Source organism: Mus pahari, chromosome 3 (genome assembly GCF_900095145.1).
Source record: "Mus pahari chromosome 3, PAHARI_EIJ_v1.1, whole genome shotgun sequence".
Lineage (NCBI taxonomy): Eukaryota > Metazoa > Chordata > Mammalia > Rodentia > Muridae > Mus > Mus pahari.
Window position 1 is genome coordinate 77,955,623 of NC_034592.1, and position 9,318 is coordinate 77,964,940.

General features: G+C 50.5%; 1 long non-coding RNA gene across 1 annotated transcript; it reads left to right on the forward strand.

Annotated features, from left to right (window-relative positions):
• Positions 1 to 282: 282 nt before the first annotated feature.
• On the forward strand, positions 283 to 8,869 carry LOC115063639. The gene is made up of 3 exons (XR_003843515.1): positions 283 to 365; positions 7,345 to 7,475; positions 8,544 to 8,869. It is a non-coding gene; the product is annotated as an uncharacterized LOC115063639 (long non-coding RNA).
• Positions 8,870 to 9,318: the final 449 nt, after the last annotated feature.

The window sequence follows — 9,318 nt, forward strand, 5'->3', positions numbered from 1 at the left end:
CTTTCACACAGCCCCCAGGAGCAAACTCTCTCTGTCTCTGTCTCTCAGTCTTTTTGTCTATCTCTGTTTCTCCCTTCCTCCCTCTCTCCCTCCCTTCCTCCCTCCCTCTTACTCATGCCCCACTTCCAGGATGAGAGGGCTCATCACCCACCCACTCACCTACTCAGGTCCAAAGATGACGAGAGCAACTAAGGTTGAGTCAGAGGCCTGCTGGGCACTGCCATGGAGGGAGGTAACAGATGGCAGTGCCAGCCCCCTCAGCATCCCCACAGTCCCCAGAGGTGGTTGGTAATGTCAGGTCCCTTCTCGGTCAGTCTCCTGGAAGCATCCTTGCTGGAGGAAGCATCAGGCTCAGGCAGCACGCTGTGAGTAGGGAAGGGGTGGGGGTGGGGGTGGGGTGCGTGTGGGTAAACCAGGAGTTCAGGTCTTAGCAGTAAAGCCCTGCTCGCCTGGCCTTCTCCTGCCAGGCTGCAGTCAGGAGTCAGCAGGGTGCCCGTTAGCTTCTGCCCCTACCACTTCTCTAATTCCCATTGCCCATCTGACCCTGACAACCTTGGGATTTGGGGACCTGGATCTGGCAGGGATCTACCACCCTTGACTGTTTTCTTTCAGCTTTTAAGGAGAGTTCTCACCACCTCCCAGTCCAGCAGTGGGCAGTGACCTGCTCTGAGTGGGGCATCCTCACCCAGGAGCAGGGTTGCGCCTCGTCTGGGGATGAGAGATAGTATGTCTGCAAGAGACTTTTTCAGAGTGGGCACACAGAGCTAGCCAGGGTGACAAATGGAGTCTCCAGCTCCTGAGTTCCAGAGAAGGCTCTGAGCTGTCTATCATGCTCAGGGAGTCAGGTCAGGTCCCTCTGGGGTTAGGGCTGGGGAAGGAGAGGGACTATCTGACCTGCCACAGTGGTTGCCATGGGAACCACAGTGAGGCTGGGCTGAGAAAGTTCTTGCTCCCTGTGACTGGTTATTGTGATGAACCGGGCCTGAGGAGAAGGGAGAAGGGGCTGAAGCAATCTTTTGCCCTAAGAAAAGTGATACCCTGGAAAACATGAGAAAAGGCATTTCTCAGACTCCAAATCCTGTCTACCTTACAAGTTCAAAGGGAGGGAGGGTCCAACCCTATCACAGCACACACACACACACATGCTCACTCACACACACACACACACAGAGACACACACATATGCTCACACAATCACTCTGTGTGTATGTGTGTGTATACAACCTTGGGTATCATTTCCATTTCCTAGATTTTTGGGGGGGTGGGAGGGACAGGTCACTGGCTTAAGACTCACCATGTGATCTAGGCTGGACAGCCAGAGGGATCTGCTTCTGTCTTCCTAGACACTTGGGTTATGAGAGTGTTCTACCATTGCTAACACTTTTTTTTTTTTAAAGCACTTTTATTTTTAGTTATGTGCATGTGTGCATAAACCATGTGTGTACAGGTGCCATGGCACTCAGTAAAGGACAGATGCCCTGACGCTAGAATTACATGTGGTTGTGAACTGCTTGGCATAGGTGCTGGGGAGCAGCGAGAGTCTTAAACCACTGAGTCATCTCTTCAGCCCCTAGCGTTTTTAAAAATGTGGGTCCTGGGATTGGACACAGTCCTTACCCTCACAAGATGAACACTTTACTGACTGAACCGTCTTCCCAGCTCTTTAGAACGCTTTGCCAATAGCCTTGTGGCTTTCCAAGGAGGCAGAGAGAATGAAGAAGTTCCCATGTTTCTCTACCCACAGGCTTTTCCTCTGCCTCCTGTTTTCTTTGAACCTGTTGTCTTGGGGCTGGGGTAATGATCCAGAAACCAAGAAGGCAAAGCTGGGTCCTTTGGGCAAGCAGCAGCTTGAATCTGCAGACACTGGATCTCTTCTTGGCCTTACTGGCACCTGGAAGGATCAGGGGCTGGTAGAAGCTGATGGTGGGAAGAGGAAAAAGGGTCAGGGATGAGGGCGTGGGATTATCCCCAGAAAGTGAGAGGAGGTGACAGCAGCTAAGGTATTGAGGGGGGAAGGGCAGAGACTGGCTTTTCCCATTGAGGACAGTGGTGGGCAGTGGTGCCCTTACCGGCAGTATGGATGCTGCCCACCCTTGTGAGACAGCTGCCCTTCCAGGGTGAGGATGGTTCCTGTTCCCCATAGGCACACAAGACCAACATGAGTGACCCCCAAGTAGAGTGTCCTTTGTCTTCCATGCTTCCATTCCCAATGGGGACAGATATAAATAAGCCCAGAATGCTGTCTGTGGAAACCACAGTGGACAAGTTACTCCTGTACAGCTTACTCTGGTGGCTTTGTTATGAAGGAAGGTTCCAGATGCAGAGACAATGAGGCTAGATCCTGCCTGTGCTGTGTAGTAACTGTGTGGCCTCAGCCAAGTCAGAGTCTCGGAGCCTCAGTTTCCCCACCTGACCATGAGGATCCTTTGAATACAAATGAGATTTTATCCCCTCTGTCTAAGTTAACTTCAGATAGGGTTTTGTTTTGTTTTGTTTTGTTTTAAAACATACTTTTATTACTTTCAAGAGCACACAGTGACACCTATTGGGTGACTCCAGTATTGTCAGGAACATGGGGATGCCTGTGACAGTCAAGGATGACAATGATTTATTCTTAAAGACATCTCCCTACATCTATCTTCAAAGGTGCTTCTCGCATACTGGAAAGTTTGTCTTTCTACATGGCTTCCATGAGGTGCTGGAACTTTTATTTGCTGATGGGGCTCTTAAGGGCTCAGCCCTGGGCCTGATTATCACCGACCTGGCACAAAAGACAGGAGAGCTCTGAGAGAAGGCCCAGTCCACAGGCATGGTCACAGAAAACAGACTGAGAGTCCAAGGCCTGTCCCCTTAGTACAGGGCAGCAGAGAATCAGGCACAGAATGGTTCACAGCCTGGATGATGGTCGCCTGGGGTTCTTAAGTCACCCGCCCAAACCCTGGGTTACCTGCTTCTCCACAAGGTCTCCTAGAGACCACAACAGAAGATTCCTCCATACCCACTGAATTCCATGCATGCCTTCCTCCCGGAAAAGTGCAGCTATCAGTGTGGACATGGCTGCCCGGACAGACCACACTTTCTGGCCTGAGATTCCTAACAATGGGATCTGAGCAGAAGAGGTGTGTGCCTCATCCAAGCCAGCGCCTGTAAGACAACAGGTCTGTTTCTGCTTTGCTTTATCTTCCCCTCTGCCTGCCTATAGCCATGGCTGAGACCCAGACTTACCTATAGAGACGCTGCTAACTCCCTAGGGGATGATGAATGTCCCTAAACCTCCAGATGACTCTGCTATTCCTGTGGAGAGAGTGGCCTGTGCAGAGACACAAAAGCAGATCTCTACTTGTTATGGCAACTGAGTTAAAGCCGTGGAGAAGGTATAATGATGGACAGACAGACAGCCTCCTTAAGATGGTATGTCAGAGCAGCCTTCTTGGGGAAAATGCTGTTTAATTTTGGAACTTCACTGAAAAAGGAATTAGGATTGGGGGAGGGATCTGAGTGTGGATGGCGCCCTAGAGAAGGCACAGTGGGCGATGGGATAAAAGTTGCATGGGTATAGAGTAACAAGAAACTTAGCGCGATGGGAGGGGAACAGGGCAGGAATGGGGATTTGAGATCCCTTTCCTGAATGGACCTTGTCTGGTGTTCCATTACATGAAAGACAGCTATTGCAGTGGTCCAAGCCGTGGTGAAGCCTCTGACCCCAGAAGTGCTATTAGGCAAGGAGGACCAGCAGGTGTGCCAGGGTCTGTTGTAGAACACAAAAGGATGCCCTGGATTTGGGGGTGCAGAGCACTGTGAAAGGTGACCCCTGGAGGTTCCTGTAACAACTTGTCTGAAAACGAGCCAAAGCTGGAGCAGATGGTGCATCGGGGGAGCTGTACGGGTGACAGCTGCAGGGGCTGCCCGTTAACAACATCATCTGTCCCTTCAAACAAGCTCTGCTTGCTCAGAGTGGGCTGTGGAGGAAGAGGACTGGGAGAAGATCGCCTCTGAAAGAAAAAAAGAAGAAGAATCACCTGTGTGTCCATGAAGGGAGGACAGGCTAAATAAAGCCAGAGCTCTTCTATAACAGACACATGGGTAACCATGGTGCTCTGCAAGTCAGTAAGTTCCCACCTCCAACCCACAGCACAAAGCAAAGAAGCACGGGGCAGAGCGGCAGACACGGGCTGCCACCATTGCGTACCACTGAAGGAAACACGCGGATTTAAGCACACAAACACGGAGCATAAATAGTTTTCCTCCGGCGTAAACACACTGTGTCTGGAAGAACACACAAAGGACAACAGCCCTGCCTCCAGGAAAGGGAACTGGGACAGAGAGTGACCTTTAACTCTGCGTCCTTTCGCTGCCTGTTTTTGGATGTGTCAACTGCAAAGGAGCGTTAGCTGTTCAATAATGAATAATTCTCGTTAACAGCAACTCCAACTGAGAGGTGAAGGAGCTGCTTGCTGCCTAGAACACAGACCCAAGAGCGGCTGTCAGGGAAGCTGTACTGATCCACCCCTTCCTGCTTCCCTTCCACATAGCCCTCCTCACACCTGTCCCAGTACTGATGGCTCCAGATTTTTGCCTTCCTGCCCTAAACCCTGAAGTAAACTGAGACCAGTTGCAGAGTTTTCACTGTTGCTATTGTCTATTTCATACTGCATATGAAAATAAACATTGTTTTATTTGTACAGTTGTATCTATCATATGACAGCTCCTTCAGAGTGCCTTTGGGTGAACCCAGTGGAGGTGGAACCAGAGGAGAACTTTACGTATACATACACATCTGAGGGACCCCAGTGGGTTGTCCTTGGGGGTCCTGTGTGCAGGCCCAAGACCTCTGAGGAAGGAGATAAGAGACAGGCACAGAGGCTACCTCCTGAGAGCGTCAATCTCCTGGGGAGGGAACACCCCAAAGAGAGAGGAGGCACAAGTGTCCCATTGCAAGAGACATGACAGAAAGAGACATTCCAGATGAGGGCTGAGATCAAGAGCAGATGCTGAGAGCTCAGAGGAAGCCCAGAAAGGGGAAAGGAATGGGCGTGGCTGCTTCATGTGCCTGGCCTCTGTGGCTGCTGAGATGGCTGAGGCTCCAGGGCAACCTAGTGGAGGGAGCCTGGTCTGAGCCAGGCCAAGCCTGTGCTCTCACACAGCATATCCTAAAAAGAGCAAGTGGGAATTCGTCTCCCCCAAAGCCAGATGTGGGCCTGGGGGGTGAGGGGACCCAGGCAATCATTTCATGCATAGGCATGCCTGGTAGCTCATTGGCATTTTATAAGAGGGAGATGACCCTGGGAAGGTCAGTTGCCCTCTGACTCACACAGCTAGTGAGTGCCAGAAGTTCAGTTCCAGCCGAGGCAAGGTAGCCTCCAGAGCCTGCTCTCTGGCTGCACTCCCCCAAGAGAGTTGGGTTCCATGTTGAATGGGCTGCCTGTCTGCTGTGATCAGAGGATCAAAACCAACCCAGCCAGTGTGGATGAATTAAATTTGGGGGCAGAGAAGGAAGGGGTAGAAGGGTTTGTGGGTGTGGGTGTGGGTGTGGGTGTGGGTGTGTGTGAAGATCATTGAAGAACCTCAGGCGTTCTTCCTCCGCTGCCTTCTACTTGTTGCTTGAGACAGAGTGCAGTAGAACGTGGTCCTCTGGGAGATCAGCTGCATCTGCCGGCGGAGCCCTTTGCCACAGGGCTGGCTGACAGTTGGCATCCCCTCACAGACGCTGGGCATGGGGACTGGTTGTTGGACCCTACCTTGAGACGCCAGCCATTCTTCCCAGCCATTGATATGTAGTTCTACCCTAGTCCCATGGGGCTCCTGGCCTCAGGAGGCGCTGGAGCATACCAACCATGGCAGGTCAACAGAAGAGATTCCACCTATGTGGCTGTGGCAGAGCTGTGCTTGGTGAAGAGTTTCCAGGGTGGCTGCTTTGGAGTTTCCCATGATCTTGTAAGGATCACTGGTTCACAGGGTGAACTTGGGTGGAAGGGTACTTCTGTTTACTGTTGGGACCTTATAAGGAAGGGACAAACGCTGTTTACATCTCCCTGGGGAAGGAATTCTGGAAACACGGTGTCTCTTGTTGACTTGGAAATTCACCAAGATCGGCTCACTGGCCAGCGAGCTCCAGGGATCCACCAGCCTCTCTTTCACACCTTGCCACGTCTGGGATTACAGATTACCAGTGTATGCCACCGCCCTAAGCTTTGTCGCCTCAGTGATGAGGGATGAACGCAAGCCCTCCTGTTTGTGAGGAGAGTGCCTTACTTGACTAAGCCACCTCCTCAGGCCCAGAAAGTTCTTGATGTGACTAGTTTCTAGGCTCGTCGGGACAATTCCAAAGTCACTGCTGCAGGTCTCTGCCGGACACATTTCTGAGGGCTTTGAGTGTGAGTCCTGCATACTCCAGATACTTGTGGGAACAGGAGAATTTCTATCTTCATTGTTGACCTCAGGCAGATGGAGCAGGAAGAAAATACTGGAAAGTGCTGAGAGGCACCTAGCATTTCTCACATGAGGTTGAATAATACTGACAGCAAGAGATGACTTCTCCAGCCCTGTGCCATCTCACTTGTAATCACCTGATGTGGACATCTGAGCTCTCCCAGACCCCAGCTGCCTGCATGTCCCTGCTGGGGTGGAAGCGGGCAGGCTAGGCTATGGAACTGGCTAATGGCACACTTCTGTGGGTGACAGTCAGTCAACCAGAGATGAGAATATCATGCTGGCCTTATACCTAGCTCTCTCTGCTTCCTGTTTTTGGTGATACCCTGGGACCAGAGCATGACCACACAGCCTCATGTTTATCTTCACATGAGCTTTGGACATAAGCCTGTTATTATCCTCATTCTGTAAACAGAGAGACTGAAGCTCTGTGTGTAGTGACTAGCTTGTCCAAGAGTACCCAGGAGGTAAAGCCAGAGCTGGGCTCCAAGGCCATAGTGCCCACCACACAGGTTTTCTGCCTCCATGGTATCTGACTAGTTTCCACTCCTGACTTTAAGGAATAAAAACTCGGCTGCTACCCTACACAGGCTTGAGATAGTGTCGAAATCCCAGCCTTGTCATGGAGTTCCTAGTACAGCAGCTGGCTCATAGTACAAGAAACCAACTGCATGAAGGAACCAGCCCTTCCAGAAGGCAGTTCTGAGCCTCATTGAGCTTCAAGGCCTGTCAAACCCTCCAGATCCCATATGAACCAGCTATAGCAGGTTGCATGATTTTATTTTATCTCTGAATTTAGCCCTCCAAGATTCAGCCTACAAATAGATGTAAATGAGATGCAAATCAAATTGTCCCTGAATTAAACAGGAAACCAAATACGTCTGGTAACCACTCTCCCCTCTCTTTCCCTGGCAGATCAAGGAGACCTGCACACTCTGAAGACGGTCCAAAGCTCACAACCATCTTCATAATGTTCACCACCGAGTCGGCTAGAGGATGAGGCCATGTCCTTCCTGGGACTTTTTCTCTCTGTCCTCTTTAAAGAGGTAAGCCTTCCAGGCCTTGATCTTCAGGTCAGAAGCTAAGATGAAATCGACTGTCTATAGTAGTCCTGCCGGGAGCATCTGCAGGACCACAAAATCGTAATCATTAAATATTGGAATCCAATGAGAAATATGGATTGGGTCTTGGGCTCCTGGTCCCAGCACAGGGCTCCTGAGACTGTCATCATTTCCTATGCAACTTCAGTGCTGGGAGCATCTTTTGTTCTGATGTTAGGTCTCCACTTCCAGCTCTGGACACAGGGCTCCCTGGTCCTCTCGAGTTCCCTGAATGACAGAAGAGCCTCTTGCTCTAGGGAGTGGCTCTTGGTGAGTTTCTGTATAGCTTTAGTATGAGCTGGTTTACCAGTAGGACAGAGTCATGTTTGGAAGCTTAGGACTTTTCCAGAAAAGGGAGTAGCTAGAAACAGAATTAGTGGCCCGTCTTGCCAGTGTCGTGCAACTTCTATAATAAAAACATCCCTGGCTGGTAGGTAGGAATGAGCAATACATAGTTGCCAAGAAGGTGTGTGCATGAGGGCTCCATGCCCCTCTCCTTCACTGTGTCCTGTGTGTCCCTTCCTTCAGCTTCTTCGTCTATAGCTTTTGAAACATGTCTGTGCTAGCAGTAAGCACAGGTGAAGTGAGTCCCCGTTACCCGTGAGCCACTATGGCAAATTAATTGAACTCTCAAAGAGAGTTGCGTGATGATGTCAAGTAAAGCCAGTGGGCCAGAAGCACAGGGCACAGCCAGGGACTTGCTACTGGAACCTAGATCTGGGGAAGGCAGCCTTGCGAGACTGAGCCTTTAACTTTAAAAAGCCAGTACTAGGTCTAGAGAGAGGCACCAGAAATAGGCTGAGTTGAAGACACTCACTTGACATTGTGGTTGGAATGTGAATTGTCCCCTCCCCAGTCTGGAGTGCTGAATTCTTGGTCCCATTAGATAATGCTCTTTTGGGAGGTTGTGAAAACTTTAGGAGGTGAGACCTACCTGGAGGAAGTAGGTCACTGAGAGTGTGCCTCTGAAGGGTACAGACCCTTTCCTCCCTCTCTTCTGCTTGTCCTCCATAGGGCGAGATGTCTCCCCCACATGTTCCCATTGCTGTGATGTTCTGCCCGAATGCATGGAGCCAAGCAACGAGGGACCGAGGCCCCTGAAACTGTGAGTCAGGATGAATCTTCTTGTATGTGGTTTCTGTCCAGCGTTTGCTTACGAAGGTGCAAAAGCTATAAAGTTGGCGTCCCCTGAAGTCCTGGCTGTTGGCATGTGCACATGTGTTCTACAATGAGCTCTTCCAGGGAACAGCACAAGCCATTGGTTTTCTTGTCTCTTGCAATAGTCATTATGGAAGTGAGCTCGGGGGCATATGGTAAGTGGCTGGACACTTGAGGGTACTTTGGACAAATGAACCAGGGTGTGGAAGGAAACCCCCTATTACAGCCCATGGTGGCATTGGGCCCTGGGTGTGATGATTAGTGTTAATTGTCAACATGGCAAGACATAAAATCACCCAGGAGATGGGCCTCTGGGCATGCCTGTGGCATAGTGTCTTGATGATGTGGATTGGTGTGGGCAGTCCCATTTCCCCCTGGCTGGGGGCCATTGGACTGTACAGATGGATAAAAGGAGTTGTAAACCAGTTTGTACTCATCTCTCTCCCTCCTGGTTGTGTATGAGCTATGACCAGCTTTCAAGCATCTGCTGTCTTGATTTCCCTGGCATGCTGGACCATACCTTGAACTATGAGCTAAAATAAATGCTTTCTTCCTTAATGCTTGTGTTGGGATATTTTATCACAGCAACAAGAAAAGACGCAAAGACACTGGGTCCCTGATATGACAAAGA